The sequence below is a fragment of the Callorhinus ursinus genome, unplaced genomic scaffold (genome assembly GCF_003265705.2).
Source record: "Callorhinus ursinus isolate GAN/ISIS: 27379988/994484 unplaced genomic scaffold, GSC_fseal_2.0 scaffold3, whole genome shotgun sequence".
In the NCBI taxonomy this organism is placed as follows: domain Eukaryota; kingdom Metazoa; phylum Chordata; class Mammalia; order Carnivora; family Otariidae; genus Callorhinus; species Callorhinus ursinus.
Window position 1 is genome coordinate 82,713,281 of NW_027397065.1, and position 19,312 is coordinate 82,732,592.

The window sequence follows — 19,312 nt, forward strand, 5'->3', positions numbered from 1 at the left end:
ATTATCACTTTTTTTCCTCAACCTCAGAGCTGTGGCCAAAATGACTCTATTTAGTAGGCCAATATTTTCACTTTAATTCAAACCCTAGTATTGCAGAGAAAAATTTATATCATAATCCCTTGGCCCTTAAGTCCTTCCTTACTATGTATGTATTAGAACAACCTGAGTGACAATGAAATAGGCTATGTAGGCCACAGACTAGGGATGTTATTAGCAAGGACCTTTTTTCATGGCTCTGTCTACATTTTAATGGCCTACTCTCCACACTGAAGCCCCCAAATGACTATGTGTCCTACTGATTTTCAAGGCCTGGAGCTAATGTGGGCACTCATTACTCCTAAAAGACTGAAGAGAGATTAAGGCAGCAAATTTGAAGTTGCTTAGTAACCTCTAAGTGTAAGTACGGTTTTGAGTAGCACTTTGTTTCTACTTTCTTCCTACAGAATTTTCATAGGATATATGAGACCTAGCTGACCTCCCCATATTAGCATGGCGACTCATCAGTGACTATACACATGTGTATAAGCTGGTGAGCATAATGTAAATGCAATATAATCATGCAACGCCCCCTCACTCGTCCTCACACTGCTGTATGTTCTGAGGTAGCTGGGGGATTTTTTCTTTATCTTAGAAAGTACTGTTAAGATTTCTCAAGTTCCCTTATCCCCTGGAGAGACGTGCCCCAAGTTCCCAATATTTCAACTAGAGACACACTTGTCAAAGAGAGTCACTATTGTTCCTCAGAAGCAAATAGTGGGTAAGTCCTCTGAGTAATGAGACACCCTTCTCCTTCGAGTCATTAGCAGAAGACACTGTTCCTTTTCTCCATCTCTGACGGTTCTATAGAACAGACGTTCAATGCAAAGTTTCTTCAGCTGTGTATTCTCATATTCAAGCCTGAGGCTATCACATTTTTGACTGCTACAATCCAGCTGCTTTTTCTAGTCTGCTCCCACTAATAACTCTATTATAATATTTATAATACTGTCTATTAAAGTGAGAGGTTCTTTTCCCCACAGACACTATCAAATTATCCTCCATCTTTAGTTTATGCTCATGCCTTGCTTCTTTTCTGAGAGAGGGCAGACCTGTTGACAGAGAAGATTGCTACTGAATATCTTTGCCAACATTACGCCCACTGTAGCTAAAAAAGACTGTCCCATCTGCTTTGGCTTGGCTTACAGCCACCAGTGCTATCAATTCCAAGGACTGTCAGATGCGCAGCTGGAGTCTTACTCACCACATCAACCAGGGTGGATTTTGGGAATGCTTGTGGACTAGAGAATTTGCATTTTGGGGGCTTGTTTTGTTTTGGTTGCTGAATTTATTCCTGTTTATGAGGCAGGTGAATTTCTGGCCACAGGGTTTGCAAGGCATCGTATTCTGAGATTAAGTGAACCTCTTCAACCTAAGAAAAATATCAGAGAGATAAAACTGTGTTTCAGGGACGCATCAGGTGATATTAACAGAGTGATGAGAGGGATGAAATGAGTTCAAGGTGGGTCAGCGTTAGAGATGGGTCCTTTAGACTGGTTCTTGCCGAGATAATTGCTTTAAGCATTTTTATAATTGAAATGGATAGGTGCCATGCTAAAGACACAATGACTATTGTGGAGGCCACTTAGGTCATATTACAAGGAAAATGAAAGCAAGTTGGCAGGGATTCCTAAGAACCCAGGAAACTGATGTCCTGTTTACCATGTTGGTATAGAGAGAGTTTTCTAGAAAAGGCAGTGACCAGATATTCCTTTGTACTAGAAGGATATGACAAGTATTTTTGTTCTTAAGAGCAAAATAGCAAATGTAGGAAATCAACCAAGACAAAATGGCTCTGGCAGATCATAGAGGCCCAAGCATACATATGGGCATACACTCAACAGCATTAAGAATAAAATAAAGGGGCACCTGGGTGGCTCAGTTGGTTAAATGACTGCCTTCGGCTCAGGTCATGATCCAGGAGTCCTAAGATCAAGTCCGGCAGGGAGTTGCAGGGAGTCTGCTTCTCCCTCTGACCCTCCCCCCCTCATACTCTCTCTCTCTCTCTCTCAAATAAATAAATATTTTTTAAAAAATGAATAAAACAAAAAAATAGCCTCTATCATGAGTCATAAACTACATTGATACAACATTTAACTCATATCCCAGGGGGGACAAAAAGCTTCTTTTTAAAAAGTGTGTATGTGTGTGTCGGGGGGGGGAGGGTTGTGTTTTATGATCCTACAAAAGAAATGGGTGTTACAGGAGTTACAGTTCAAAAAGAAAATTTGTAAGGTCTTAGAGCAAAACCACAAGGCAAATCTAGTCACACAGAGGTGTTGTTTTCTCCCAATTAAGCCAGAAAAATAAGCATGGTACTGTGTCTTTTCAGATTTTATAAGTGAGTTTCAGTTGGTTAGTGAGTGAAAACTGATAAAGCAACTGATGAAAATTACCAGAGGAAAAATGTTGGAATCCTATAATCAGATTGAAAGAAGTTCCATGCCATGTTGAAGGCCAGACTGATGGGAATAGACTCCTACTAAAATGAAGTTGCCCCAGAAGTTTGAGAAGTATCATGATCAACTTGTTCCATTCAAACTTTATTTTTTTCACTATACAAGGTCAAGATGCATGTGTCAATAAGCCTTTTAGTGATGGTTTGTTGAACATATAATGAGACAATTCTAAGTGATAAGAGAAGCTTAATTAAAAGTATTTTCCAGACAATAAATGGTGTTCTAGATTTTCTGAGAAGTACATTTTATTTTGTTTACCTATCCATCCACTTAAGTACAGAACTTGTCCTAAAAGTTATGGCAAGCTTAATGGACAAAAGGAAAACAAAATGGAAGAAAAAGCAGGAAAACAGAAGCAAAATGCTATAGTGCTTGCTTTTCACTTTGTATCACGGCTTTTATTTCCCGCTTGTTGACTCAATGTGTGCAGAAATTTTACCATCAAAATTTTATTTTTTACCATTTACAGCTGATAACAAATAGCAAACCAAACACATTTATGGTGTGTATTTCATAAGGGGCTAACAAACTAAACAAAATATTACAATAGACAGCCTTAAAAAAATAAGAGAGCTGGCATTTGATATCTAAAGGGAAACAAATCATAATAATGCTGATTCATCAGGACAAATGCATACTGTATCCTTTTTAAAGAAAATATGGAACTGCTGAATATATTTTGGAGCTGTTTTCTTCAAAAATGGTTATTTTTCTATGACGATATTATAAGAGGGTAAATCTCAGGTATTCTGAAATCTCCTTCAGAACCTTCTCCTATGGTGACAAATTCATTTTTATTATGCTGAGTCGGTTGTAAACAAATACTTGATTTAGCTGGTTGTGCAGAATCGTATTCAAAAGAGTACCAGCAGTAGGAAAAGTTGTAGTTGTGACGTCAGCTTTAGTAAGATGTTAAAGTTGACAGTCTGAAAGGAAAATAAGTTGGGCATGCAAGCCAAGGGTGGAATTAATGACAAAGTCAGGCAATTTCAACACAAGCTGCCAATGTCTATACCATTAGAGTACCATCATCACTTTCCAGACAACTAAATGTCTATATGAGAAAACAGAAGATGGCCCGGTCCGTGTAGATTTCTTACTGACAGCAAAATTCACCAGCACAGACTTAACACACTTGCATGGAAATAGTGCTCCTGCTTATTCTTGTAATAATTGAACTGCAGTTAAAGCTTCTGTTTCCACTTTATTCTATGCTCTTCTAAGAAAATGAGATGAAGTAATCCTTTTGGATTATTTTTTATGGGACAGAAATATTGTTGGTTTTTTTCTTAAGGAGAGAGTCTTTGTCTTCATAGGTAGACATTTCTTCCTCCTTGAATTGTAATTATATAGATCTCTACAAAACTAAACTTGTACTCACAGCAAGACTGACTAGAGCAAAATTTTGAGTTGTTTTCTGGAGTTTTCTTATAGTACAGCTAGTGGAGGGTCCTATCTCCTCTCTGTGATAGGCATAATTTACGAGGGCTGATCTGAGGACAATTTTACATAGAGGGGTCTCCAGTTGTCTCTTTGCTATATTCATTCATTTACTTATCACTCAGCAAGAGCTTTTGAATATATGCTCACACCATGCCATGCTCCTTACAGGAAGTTTCAGGAAGGCAGATGAGAGAAATTTGAATAAAACACCTGCCCTCAAGGAATTTCTGGTTATGTTCAGGGTAATATAACTGTCAAAAGTTAATTACAATACTATATTGTTATATACCCATTTGTTCCTTCATTTTTCATTCCTTTATCTATTCATCCATCCAATAATTTACTTAGCATGAACACTATTGTGTTTCAGGCCCTGCAGTAGGTGCTAGAGATGCAAAGACTCCTTTATTCAAAGAGGAAAACTCCTAGAGATAAAATTTCCATATTAATTTAGTTAAGAAGGTAAAAGGAGTCAGTTGCATTGTTGTTCCCAAATACATTCCATCTACTATTGCCCATTGTACATGCAGTGCCTCCTACTCATGCTGGGTTGGTCCATGTGGCTTGCTTTGTCCACCGTGACTTTGCTTTGTCACATGTGCTTGTGGCTGGACATGATGAATGCTGAACCAAGAGGCAATTTTAAAAGCTATTGTGTGTTTCCACCGGCTTTTTAGTTCTTTTTATCTGGCCAGGAAAAAGGTGAGTTCAAATAGGGCCTTGCCCTTCAACTGAGTCCCAGAATGAGTAAGAATATACATGGGAAGACATTTAGCAGCCAATCCTGAGCTGCTTACAGAAAAGACTTGAGAAGTGAAGTTGTTGTGGGCCACTGAGATTTTTGGGGGGGTTTGTTATCAGTGTAAGACTGACCAGTACTGTGCTATTTAACTTTACCCATCAAATTTTGGAAAATTATTTATTGGAAAGGTTCAGAGTAAGCCAGAGTTTGAAATTTTTCCACCTGAAGATAGGATATGGTTCTTATCATGTCAAACAGCACAAGAAAATCCAAGAAAGTACTGATAAGGATGATATGTTTGGGAAAAAAAAAGATTGTGGCGAAATATAAGTGAAAGGAAATATTTAATGAGAAATTATCCTGAAGAGAGAAACGAGAGTCATGCCTTGTATGCCATTCTAAAACGTTTATCTTCAAGCAAATAGGGAACTAATGACGTTCGAAGAACAAAGGAAAATAATTTTGTATTTTTGAAAGTCTTCCATGGTGTCACTACTCAAAATCCTCGTGGGACACACAGGTACATACACAAAGAGAAAGAGAGAGGGGGTGGGGGCAGGGAATGGCCCTGACTGAAGCCAGGCAGTGCTATTTGAAGCCATTTTAAAATATGAGTATCTTAGTTTGTTTGGTCTGCTATAACAAAATACCACAGACTTGCTAGCTTATGAACAACAGACATTTATTTTTTTACAGTTTTGGATGCTGGAAGTCCAAGATCAGGTAACCAGTAGGGGTGAGTTCTGGTGAAAGCCCACTTCCTGATTCATAGGTTGTCAACTTCTCATGGTGTTCTCACATGGTGGAAGGCACAAGGAAGTTCTCTGGGGTCTCTTTTATAAGAACACTAATCTCATTCATGAGGGCTCCTCCCTCATGACCTGAGCACCTTCCCAAGACCCCACCTCAATGTACCATTACATTGGCATTAGGTTTCAGTGGGGGTTGGGGGGTGGTGACTCTCTTTCAGATAATAGCAATAAGCAAAATTTCATTTGGAGAGCTCAAAGATTGAGGTTATTCTAGGGAAAGGGGATAGCATTATAGAGGACAAGTGTTAAAAAAAATTAGAAGGAGAGATAAAGTGATCACAAAATTGGTGATACTTCCAAGTAGGGTTCATCTGGGCCAGGGGTGGGAAATAAAATTAAAAGGCAAGTAGATGACTGGTCATTAAAAGATTCCTCTATGCTATACAAAGATGCCTCAATTTCATTCATGGGCCAGGCTTGGATGACAATGAAATAACTAAAGCGGGAAATGACATGACTCGATTTGCGTTTTAGAAAGTTATCCATGGAGAAAGGATTGGAAGTAACAAAGGAAAAAGTTGTTATTGAGAAGATGACTTAGGGTGTTAGAGTAATGGTGCAAGTGACCCACAGTGAGAACTTGAAGGAGGGCAAAAACAATGAAAACAGAGACAAAGAACTGCCTCTGAGAGTCATTTAGGAACTTGACAGTGTATTCATTAACTGGTAGAGAGGGCTTGGAATTAAAGTTGACATCTGGACTTCATACCACGTACCTATGTGGATGATTTCATCCTACAAAAGTGGGAAACAAGGAGATGTTGAAGATGCTCTTTTAGGGAGAAGATGATGTGAGGAAAAATCAAGCTTATTCAGAAGTCAGTATCTGACTCCACATCCTGCTCGGGGAAGAGCAGGGGTTCTTAGAAAGGTGTCTGCCTGAAATTCCAGGGTCACATAGTTTCCCTTCCATTGTCAGTTTAGGGAATCTTAATCTTTTTTATTTCCAGTGTCTCATTCAGATTAATACAGATAAGTACAATCAGATTAGCATCTCGTCAGATAAGTACATTGTAAATTTGTGGGGATTCAGAGACTCAGTGTATGTGGGATTATTTAAGGCTAACTTCTCCCCTCCCCAGCCCCCACCCCCCACCCCAGAAATATAAGTGGCTATTTCTTACTTTACTTTTCATACTATTTGAAATTTCATTTTCTTCTGCAATCTGTAAATTGGGTATCAGCAGGTAAGACATGGGTCCAGAAACATCTATAAGAACATATTAGGGAAAAAATCCTCTCACTTCTGGCTTAAGTGATGTCGCTTAATAGTTGAGATGGTCTGCTTCGAAGTTACCCGAACGCTGTGTATCATGGAAGGGAGTCTGCTGAGTTGTCTTGGTAAGTTTTGAAGTTATGCAAGTAAACTGAAATTTCCTGATCTTGTTGAAAATGCAAAGAATAGGGAACCAGTAAAATATTTAAATAATTTTTCCCAAAATGGAGCATTCTATTGGAGTCCTAAGATCCTGAAAATTAAGGGGGATTCGAAGCATACAATTAGTGCCCAAATTTACCTTTAGGGAATGCTAAATATAAAAAAACACTGGGTTATGTGTGGGTGGATGCCCGGGCATGCATTCATGTAAAATTATTGTCATGTTTTATCAATGACTTTTGAATTAAATATATCAAACACAGAGGCCCAGCAATTTAGAAAATTTATTCTGTGTGCTTTACAAAAAGCTGTATATGTGTTGCTTTTTTTAGTTCCTTTATTTCTAGCAAATTATAGTCGCATCTTTTATGACCATAGCCTATTTATCTTAGCAGGAAGCATTAGTAAAACGCATCTGCATACCATGGATGCTCATCTGATAAGTGCTTCACTGTGCACTGAATGTTTTAACTTTCATAAATAGAACAATTTTTCCCCTGGGTAAAATCTATTTCATGGATTAATATACACCCTTTCATCATTTAAATGGGTTGCAGTTAGAGATCTATGTTTATGATGCTGCTTTGGTGCACTGATAGGTGGATAATACATATTCGGTCCTTTCAAAAGCAACACAGTTGTATTATTCACACCATTGCCTTTAATGAGCTGGCTCTGAGCCATCATCATCAATCCTGACATTTACGCTCCCTTCATGTTGTACCAGAGCCTTGTGATGACATAATTGTTGCTTATATAATAAGTGCCGATGTGAAGTACATTAGCCATGAAAAAGCTAATTTATAACCCAAATGGCCAGTTTGACCATTATCTGGAAAAAAAATTAGAAGATCACACAGTTTCAAAATCAATGCTACTTCAGGGCAGCTAAAATATACGTTTAAAATCTTACAGCTTGGTGAAGATTGCAAGGTTGATTGAAATGCCTCAAAAATAGGGATGAGGGCCATGCAGCTGAGCAATAGAGGACTTGCAATTTATTTCCTTAATACAGCAGCAGTTTGTCAGGAGTGTCACAAAAATGTGGATTTGGCTTTATTATTGTTTGCACACTGCTCAGTACCAATGAATAATTCATTCCAAGGCAGAGAAAACAGAAGAAATATTAACAGTTATTTAACCTGGCCACTATTATGTTTCAAAAAACTGCATTGTCACCAGGGTTTCCAGGCAAAATACAGAACACTCATTTAAACTTAAATTTTAGATAAATAACAAATGCCTTTTTAGCATCAGTATGTCCCAAATAGGGCAACTTTAATGGTCACCGGATTATTGGTCCCATGGTGCACGCCGCTCCAGTTGGGTAAGGTTGGGGTAAGGAAGATGGGATAGTGGTTAAGATCTGCTTGAGTTCCTTTCAGTACTTTGGTATCCTTTATATGAAAATGCATTCCCTTAGCATTCTACATGAATGTCTGTTCAGGTACCCAGAAACAACCGAGAGAATAAATCATACTTTAAATCAATCTGGTTCACTTTGATCTAAGAAAGGTGCTTATTTTTAATAGATAGGGCCAAATTTAATAATGGATTTCTCAAAACCTTGCTAGAAAATAAACATGCCTGCCTCAAAAGGCATTGTAAGTTAAGGAAAGCCATAATAAGGTGCTACACTTTAAATTTGTTCTGGAAGTAGTTCAAACGAATTATGAGTTTGGAATATCTTCCACACCATCAATTAAGGGTGGTATTTATGGTGTCAAAGCAGCTGGTAAATTTGGTCCACTCAGTCACTAGTCAGTGAAAAGGTTTATCAACCTAATTATCTGCCAAGCCAACTATTTGACCAAATGACGGATAAATTTTGTCAGAAGAACTCATCTGATGATTTTGGTGAACCCAATCTTTGATTTTATTCCAAGACTCAGTGTGTTCTAGCATAGAACCCTTTTGCTGCAGATGTTATATGAAGAAACTAATTTAGGTATCATGAGATCATTCTAGCTAGAACTAGTTGGGAATGTGTTTACACACATTTGTTTATACACATAAACAAAACTGGTACAAATTGAAGATAATCTACATAACAATGTGATTGAAGAGATTCAAATTTCTATTGTCCCTTGTGCTATGCTGTTTTGATATTAAGTATCACAAATATAATAAAAGCTATACAATTTTAGCACCTATGTGATATTTAATATTGACATTATCACTGATATGGAAACTCACTGAATTTTGCCTGTGAAGCATATTGTAGCTATGGCACTTGTCACAAAGAATCTTAAAGCCACCAAGATTTAGGGGTTGTTTTTTGACCAAGACCTAATCTAGTCTATCGGGACCACTATACACATAGAGCATCTATAGAGTGTAGAGGAAAACATACTCATCCAAGTCACTCACACTAGTCTAATGAGCACATATATACCATCACTAGTTAATTACAACAAAAAACAAAATAAAAAAATAAAACCCTGAGTTATCCATAATCTTAAAGAGTTTCTATTTTCAGGAAATTATTTCTGGCAACTTGGCTATTATTTAATGTATCATGCCCTCAATTTCATTGTGAATAACAGTCTGTTTTATTGCTCTGGTTGGTGTGTATAACACCTATATTAGGAAATCTATACCTGAATATAGTTTAGACTCTCACTCAGTCTCATTCCTTTCCCAAAGATAGGTTATACCTTGATTTGTGGCTGCATGTACCATAATATTTTAATATTATTATTGTAACGACCAATATTTAACTTTTAATTCAAAGTCTTTGGTGACTTGTGTGATTATAAGAAAGGGAAGAACTAAGACACAAAAGGGAAGAACTAAAATGTCTTGACTGTCTAGTTGGTGCCTAATACTTACTATAATAGATTATTTAATAATCAGAACCTATGCTAAGGAGAAGAAAATGACTAAAATCTTACAGGCAGGGAGTCGAAGAGTAAAGTCTGAATTATTCACAACATACCATCTTCTAATAAATGTTCCATCACCTAGAACCAATGCTTTACTATGACCACTGCAGTTTATGCCTTTGTGAGTTTGCATGTCGACACTCTGTATGTGTCAGGCAGGATAGGTAGAACAGGCTTTGTAACAAACAATTCCAGAATCTTAGTGGCTTAAAATAGTATAAAATAGTATTTATTTCTTATTTGTGCTACACATTAATCTGGGTTTGTTGGAGGGTGCCTTCTCCACTGTTTCTTCACTCCAGGACCCAGCTTTATCTGCTATCTCTGACATTTATCTGTTATCACTTGTAACTAATACAGACTGGAAAAAATAAAATAAATACACAGTAAAGCTCACACACTGTCTCTTAAATTTCTATCCGGAAAGTACATATGTCATAAGTGTGTCATTTGTCACATTTTATTGGCTCATATTAGTCTCGTGGGCACACCTGATTTCATATTATTTGGGAACTGTAACCTTTCCATGTACCTGGAAGTAGAGGGAGTAAGAATATGTATGAGATCAGCCCTGATGACGACCATAGCATATTGACTCAATAATCCCACTTTTTTCAGAGAAAGTCATGTTTTGATTTGGCAAAGGCTACTTCTACTTTGTTCTTTTGGTTTTTATGTGGAACTTCCATTTCTTCTGATGTGACAGTTCAGTATTATAAGCTAAAAATAGGAAGCTGAAGTTGAATCATTATCAGTGTTTTTGCTTGTTTCTACTGTCAAAGGAATTTTTAAAAATTCTGTGCACATTAATTTCATAAAGCTGGAATTCTTAAACAATTTATTAACCTGTAAAATTGTGTACCTCTCTCTCTCCATTTTTCCATTTTTTTTTCATTCTCTAATGCATTTATTTTTTCTATATTCAGTTCTCTTATCCATTTCCTTCAGGCATGGTACATCTTGTTGACCTTCATGTCAAATACAATGACTACACTTTTGATCAAATATGCTATAGAAAGTGAGGACAAAAGACACTTAAAAGACTTTTTCAAAATCTCAACTCCACTTTGAGGCACACCTTTAGATTTCTCAAGGCATTCTCAGTTTTGGTAACTGAGTAAAGCCCCAGAATTTGATCTTGAAATGCTGACCTTGGCTTCCCACTGAGAAATACTATGGCAATTAAGTTGATCTTGCCCAGTTCAGCCAAAATGTTTAGACACTATTTATAGGAACCTAGTATAATAGATACTTGATTAACTTCTTGGTAAATTAGACTTATTTTCTGAAATAGCCCTTTTCCTTAATAAAAATGTCTCGTTTTTCTCCTCTTGAACCATCCCTATCACACCTACTCCTGGATAATTGTCTAAATTCCTGGGTTATGGACCTTTGTCTATGGAGAATAGGTCTCATATTCTGGTGGCTTATAAATGTTCTTGTTCTTTTAAAGACTTCTGAAGCATAAACCATAATAGCAAAAAGTAATGAACATATTCCTATTTATATTTAATATTCACAAAAATCACTCATCATCATCATATCATCAATTAGCATGTTGAAACGTATTTGTCAAAGTGAAACTCCTTTATCAAAATACATACATTCTTAGCATCATACACAAAGAAACAAACTAGTTTCCAGTAATTCAGTTACTTATGTACATTTTTATTGTGCCGGGCCTTATTCTATGTGATGGCATTTTAACAAAGGATGTACCTGGTATTAACTTCATGGAATTCTGGACATCTGAGCTTTCAAAATAGTGGGAGTTATGCTGGCATAGAAGGAAATATTTCTTTTTTTTTTGTTTAAAGATTTTATTCATTTATTTGAGAGAGAGAATGAGACAGAGAGAGCATGAGAGGGGGGAGGGTCAGAGGCAGAAGCAGGCTCCCCGCTGGGCAAGGAGCCCGAGGCGGGACTCGATCCCGGGACTCCACGATCATGACCTGAGCCGAAGGCAGTCGCTTAACCGACTGAGCCACAGCGACTGCCCATAGTGGATGTGCTCACGTGAGTGTGGTCGGAAGGACTCCTGGGCTGAATGAAGGCAATGATTTTCCCGGTAGATATAGAAGAGGGACTCTGGAAGAGGGTGGGCATAATGCTGAATACAATCTTTATTTGTTCCAAAATTTAATTTTAGACCAGATTTGGGGGAATGGGGGTGCAGGTATTGAAAATGGGTTTTGTTTGTTTGTTTATAAATCTTTTCTTTTTGTGTGGTTTTGCAGTAGTGGTGGTACGTTCCTCTGGACCACAAGAACCCCTATCACCTCCCTTGCATTGTTCTGGTGGGATTTGGGGCACACTTTCTTACAAATAGCCCAGAGCACCCCAGTGACCAAGGTCTGCAACTCAGGGCAGTCGCCATTAAGTGGCAGGTTGAGCTTGTTAGGGATAAAATTCTAGCAATCTCTTGCCCTTGAAGGGGGCACTTTACCAGTTCTTCCTTAAGATAGGTCATTGTAGAGTGACGTTTCCCCTTTGTCACTGTAAGATTGGCAGTTTTACCAGAAAATATGTCACATTGATTTGTTACTCAGAAATTTGGGAGCAATCATATTTCTAGACTAGTCTCTCTGATAAAATTTCCTTGGTTTTGTTTCTATTTATTCTCTTCTAGTATTTGCATACTTTGTTGTGTCCCCAAGTCTTTAGTGGACAACTTTATCATAAGCTGTCCTCAGCTAAACTCCCAGAAGGTAGTGGTGTTTTCTTTTCTCTTTCTTCTTCCTCCCTACTTCCTCCTCCCTGTCTAATTCCCCCATCCCCCTCTTCTTCCTTCTTCCAATTAGAAGGTTTTGATCTTTTCTATTCAAGTCCAAACAGAAAGCTCAAATTGATTTATTCATTTAGACAAACACTTACGTAGTGTTTGCTGTGTACCAATGAAGGCACAGTGCTAGGCACACACAGATAAATAGTCTACATTTCATAGCCTTCTGATGACAACAGCCAAATCACAATTGGATGCTGGTGGGGGGGGGTGTCAAGGAAGGCTTTAGAAATTTTTCTTTGATTAGGTTATTATTTATGTCATGGTACTTTCTTAGCCAATTTATTTTTTTGTATTTGATTCTTCATGCTTTGAAAAGATAACCAAATATCAAAAAGAGATCCTGGCATAAAACTTTGTATATATGTGATGGTCAAGTTAAGTCAGTTACTGATCTTTTATTAGAATATACTGTTCTCCGATTAAATGATTGAAGTGTCATAATGAAATTCTGGAATGATTGTGATAGGGTTAACTTAGCTTTACAATTGTTCAGGCATAAGTACCTTGACATTTCCTGAAAATTGTACTGCAGTCCATGCCTCCTATAACATTGCCTCCCCCCATGATCCATGTCAAAATCACTCATCATGTGATTATTTCTTGCATTTATTTTTTACTACAATCAGGGTTATGGCATTTGCATGAATGTCAAAGTCTATACAGAGATTATGACTTAATACTTAGGTCATCTCAATTTTAAATCTGCGACTCTATTATTGAAAGCAAATAACTGAGTGAAGAACAAGGGAGAGAGTGGAAAATTAAATCCTCTTTTTTTTCTTTTAATTTTTTAAAAAGATTGTATTTACTTATTTTAGAGAGAGAGAGAGAGCGTGAGCAGAGGGAGGAACAGAAAGGGAGGGGAGAGGAAGAGAGAGAGAATCTTAAGCTGACTCTGCACTCAGCTCGGAACCTGATGTGGGGCTGGATCTCACGACCCTGAGATCATGACCTGAGCCAAAACCAAGAGTTGGGTGCCTAACTGACTGAGCCATCCAGGTGCCCCTAAATCCTTTCTTAAGTTGTATAGACCTAAATGCATGATAAGTGGTACATATGAGTACAATGTAGCCCTTTCTCTGTTGCTGAAATGTATACTTACATGTTTCTTACATGTGATTCTGTGTCACAGGAAAAATGCTGTTAGATGGGACTGTTTTAAAATGTGAAATTTATTTTGAACGTCTCTCTGTCTCTGCCACTGTTCTGTAATGTCAGAAAAGCCTCAAAGTAGTTAAAGGACCATTGGGACTTCATTGCCACTGTGTGTCTGTTTTGTCATAGATTAAAACAAATGTCAGTCTTGTGTGTGAACAGCAAAAGATGCCAGGTGGCTTTGGCCCCAGGATAGAGCTGTGAGGTAGAATGCATAAGCAATGAGATCATTCCACTTACCCCTCTTAGATCTGCCACTTCCCATCTATTGTGGGATGACAAATATCTTTTTGTCCTAGGGCAGTTGATTTAGTACATTCTCACTGAGTCCAAATTATTGTCAAGAAGAGGGTTTTGTTTTCTCTTTTCATGATTTGATGAGATGAAGTGAAGTCTATTATGAGGTGTAGTAAGGTTCCAAAGGCACCTGTTATTTATCTGAAAGTTATAAATGGTTTGGGACTTTGCAGCTTTGCTTTTCTAAAACTGCTGCAGTAATAGAACAGTTGGTAGAAGGGAGGAAAAAAAAAAAAAAGACAGGCTTCACAAGTATTAAGGCTTTTGCTGAAATGTCCACAGTCTTGGTGTCTGCTTTAAGAGTTTCTTATATTAAAGCAAGAGAGTGGCAAACGAACATTAAAGCAATTAATCTCCTGTGCTCTTTGTTGGCTGGAGATAGTACAGTGAGATGCTGAGGGTACTTTCAACTGTGGTACATCATCCGGTGATGATGGTTCATCCACAGCTCACTGTGAGGTCATTATAAACTGATTTTCCTAATTGTTTCCTTGATCTTTGTTCTACTCCCCCAAACCAGATTTTAGACGTGCCTTAAGATGTATTATGCTTTTCCATGGTGATCAGCATATAGTAGATGCTTAACAAGCTCCGCATACTGGGTTGTTTTATAATTGCACAACAGAGGTTTTAAAAGAGTGAAAAGTAGTATGTAATGTGAAGACACAAGGACTTGTGGAGATTGTTGTGCAGTGGTCCTTCCCAAACTTCCTCTGGTGCAAGACAAGTTTTTGTTTTTGTTTTTGTTTTGTTTTTTCCCTTTGATCCATTGCAGATGAGAAATGAAATTTAAAAAACATAAAATACCAGTCTGTATTTTTCCCTTTGGGTTTAGCAGACATAAGATTAATCGTCAAAGTACCATAAATGTTTTCAAACACTCATTCTCAATTCTTATACTTAATTTATTGCGAACAGGTAACACTTGGGGGACTAGCTGTGCTCCATGGACCACGTCTGAGCCCCACTGGATTAGATCACACATGACTAGTTTTTGTTACCCATAAAGTGAGTCATAATTTCACTGCTTTGTATGTGTATCTTGCTCAACTATAAATATGTAATATTGGGGAAAACACTTTTTAAAAAATATAATAATTTTATGTATGTGCAGTGGTGACAGGCACTTGGGTTATATTTTGATTTCTGAAGTTGAAGGATTTTCTTATTTTCTTTTTTCTTTTTTTTGGCTTGAATTATTTCACATATGCACACTGGCATGGCATATGGAATGGAAACATTGTAAATGACCACAGAGTAGTTTCCTGCTGCATTTATAGGTGAGAAATTCAAGAATCAGGTAAATGTAAACCATAAGATCCTACTTTTTAAATACAAATGCATTCTTCTACATGTGTCTTTATCATAAACATTATTATATGTGCATAGAAAGCCATGTGGGGAATCCATAAATGGCTGCTAATGATGAGCAGTGGTAATGAGAGAAGGGAATTAGTGCTAGAGGCCGAAAGAGACCACAGTGAACTGGAGAATAGGCAAGCCATCAAAGTGGAAGACTTTGGGCAGAGGCCCAACAGTCAGCCTTCGACAGTCCAGAAGTTAATGGTCTGTGGAATGGTCATCTGAATATGGAGACCGCGGGTAGGTAGGCACCAATCCTGAATGCACAGACATGTGTTGGTGGTTGGAATTCAGGTTGAGCCCCAAGAAAGATGAAAGAGAATGGGTTCACCCATCCACTAGAGAAGAGGATCTCTAGGGGATACCAATGTCAGTCCTTCCTGGGTCAAGCCAATGGACCTCTTCCACCAGACCCATCACTCTGTCTTCACTTTGCATAATAATCAGCCTTTCTAGTGTGGACAGGAGAGGCTTATAGGAAGCTGCTCTCTTCCTCAAATACTGACAGGCCTGGGTGTTGGCTGAAGATCACATGAGACGGCTGAGTCCTTTGAAGATCCCTCATTGATGTTTTCAGTGCTTTGGGCTCCACGGTGCAGAATTCGCCTTTGGCGGAAGAAGTGTGATGCTGCTTTAGGAAGGACCAGCTGTTCTAGCTCCCCTCCCATCCCTTACACAAAGTTGGTGTCTTCTCCATGTGGATAATCAGGGAAGGTGCTGCGCATCAGAAAGTGAAAACCAAAACAAACACAGCAGCAGCCTTCCAGTTGTTGATTTTCCTCACATGCGTAGACTGTGACCCGCTCTGTGAAATTAAGTGAGAAAATGTGGGCAATTACCTAGATAATCTAACCCAAAACAAAGCAAACAAACAAACAAAAACATTTGAAAAAACACCCATTTTAGCTTGTGTTGCCAATATTCAGATTTCTCTAGCATGTCATCAATTTCTCTTTTAGCTTCTATTTTTAAAGGCAACAACACAAAGTTGTAATCATACTGCATGAAAGACACAGTTAACACAGTGACCTCGTGGGGAAGCTCACCACTCCCCTGACGGTCAGTCCAACTCAGACTCTGAGTGGATAGATTCACTTGCTTTTTTTTTTTTTTTAAGAATTTATTTATTTATTTGAGAGTGAGAGAGAGAGAGAGTGTGAGCACACAAGCAGGGTGGAGGGCAGAGGGAGAGGGAGAAGTGGACTCCCCACTGAGCAGGAAGCCCAATGTGGGGCTGGATCCCAGGACCCCGGGATCATAACCTGAGCTGAAGGCAGATGCTTGACCAACTGAGCCACCCAGGCAGCCTCACCTGCTTTTCATTTTCGAAAACAATATACTTGATTATTAGGAATTTTTATCATAGCATGATCCCAGAAGTTAGAACATTCTCAAATTAATAATTCATTCATAGTACTTTTGTCAGGTATATATCTTGTTAGATCTTCATGTGGTAAACAGGAAAACAAATATGGGAACAGAGGTCCTCTGATGACTTTCATCTATTTAACTGGGGAGTCGGGCATAGTTCTTCAGTCTTGTAAACTGTCATGTCTCCCCTTTGTGCATGTTAACAAAGAAACACTGAATTTTCTAACTTCTGTTTCTATTCATTTTATTTAAAATAGAATTCAGGATATATATATATATATATATATATATATATATTCACAGACAGTGGAACCATGATTCTCCACTAGCTTAAATGAATTTATTTCCTTCAGGAAAGTTTAAATAGGGTTAAAATATTAGAGGACTCTGTTTTCATTTTATCACATATCTAGAGCAGGGTTTGGCAAACTACACCCATGGGACAAATCTGGCTTGCTGCTTGTTTTTGTTAATAAAGTTTCATGGGATCACAGCAGTGCCTGCTTTGTAAGGGTTGTCTACAGCTGCTTTCACACTACAATGATAGAGTCGCGTACCTGTGTCGAAACTGTGTGGCCTGCCCAGGCTAAGATATTTACTAGCTGGCCCTCTGAGAAAAAGTGTGTTATCTCCTGATCTAGATGATTAACCAAACTTTAGTAAAAGCTTTGGATTTTTTGAGTAGTAATGAATAACACATTCAATTTTTTAACTGAATATACATTGAACATATAGTGAGTCATGGATTAATTTCATCTAGACTACCAGTGGTATTTCTACAATATGGACCTTTAACTTAAAAAGCCAACCTGTATAGGAATTTGACCGCATGCCAGACACTGCTTTGCATGCTTTATCTAGGCTTTCTTATATAAACATCACAATAGTCCTATCAGGTAGGTATTAATATTATGCTCGCTTTACAGATGAGACAGAGGCCGGTGATATTGAAGAACTTGATGATGTTCACATAGCTGGTGTTGGCAGAGCTGGATTTGAACTCAGGAAATCTTGGTTTAGAATTTACCATCTTGGGGTGCCTGGGTGGCTCAGTTGTTAAGCGTCTGCCTTCGGCTCAGGTCATGATCCCAGGGTCCTGGGATCCAGCCCCGCATCCGGCTCCCTGCTCTGCAGGAAGCCTGCGTCTCCCTCTCCCACTCCCCCTGCTTGTGTTCCCTCTCTTGCTGTGTCTCTCTCTGTCAAATAAATAAATAAAATCTTAAAAAAAAAAAGAATTTACAATCTTAACCATCACACTGCTTCTATTTGGCAACAATGAAAAGTTTCCTAATGAATTTTAATACTTAAGTCCATTATTATGGCCAGTTATACATGTTAATGGTAATATGTAAGGTTATATTTGCATTTGTTACCATATAGCATATTACTTCTGATTATTAAAGAGTCTTCTTATTAATGTTACTTATATGTAGCCCATGACTAATGCTTTCATGGTTAGTATTTTATGGTCTTGGTACCTGTATCTATGGAAAAGAGTTACTAGAGTGAGTTTTAACTTCTCTGCTAATTGTTTGAAATACAGTAGTCTTAGACACAAATTAAGAATAGTTAACTATGTAAATATCCTTGAACATTTTGCTTTCAAGATAGTTTCAATGTCTTCTTTTTGAGACAAGAGTGGAAAAAGAAAAGGATCTAGCTTGAGAAAATGAAGTAAAAATGTACAATTAAATAAAATTATAGGTAAGACTTTATATAATCATCTCCCTGAAAATTATAGGGTTTCTCTATCTCGTGTAAAAGAAATGTTTTACCTAAAGTGTTTCTCCAACTTCTCTTTGGTAGTATATTAACAGTTACACAGAGGCAATGTGATCCAGAATGGAGATAATTGTGGTGTAAATTTAGGCTAAAAATATGCATTTGTCTCAGGTATTTGGTAAGTGAGGCAAAAAGAAACATTCCTAAAATGTAACCTCTTTTTCACCTGGTCCCTGGCTTTAGAATTTGAAACTCACTCATTATTTTTTTCCAGGTTGGTATCATGAGTTGATACCATGTTTTCTAGAACCTAGAGATCCTGTCACAGTGAGCATGCCTTGGCCCTTCTACAAATTTCAAACTGAAATATTTTAAATCATGGAGATTATTAAATAGGCATTTGGCAGTAGTAAGTTTTTTGACAAAGTAATGACTTAAAAATATTCTCTATAACTAGTCTGAGTGGATAGAGGATCAGAATAAACACCTATTCATCTCTCCTTTTTGGAACTTCATTTCCAAAATTTCTCATTAGTGAACACCCTTCCGTATATAGTACTGTATAAATACTTGAAAAATTATTTGTAGATCAAAGTCTGTAAACAACATGGAAAATATGATATTTTGCTATTAGAAGAAGTAACTGAGGCTCTTCCCTTTGAACCCTGTTAAGTCCTCCCAAGGACTGATGCATCCTCCTTACATTTTGGTAGTTTTGGCCTTGTCAGTCCCATCATGGAACCACCAAGTACCACACTTTCCAGCTTTCTAGGCCTGTGGAGGGCAAACATGAAGCTTATTTTCCACCAACAAAATGTACAAATAGTGTGCTTTGAATGAAGATGAGCTCTCTGAAGAAACAGGT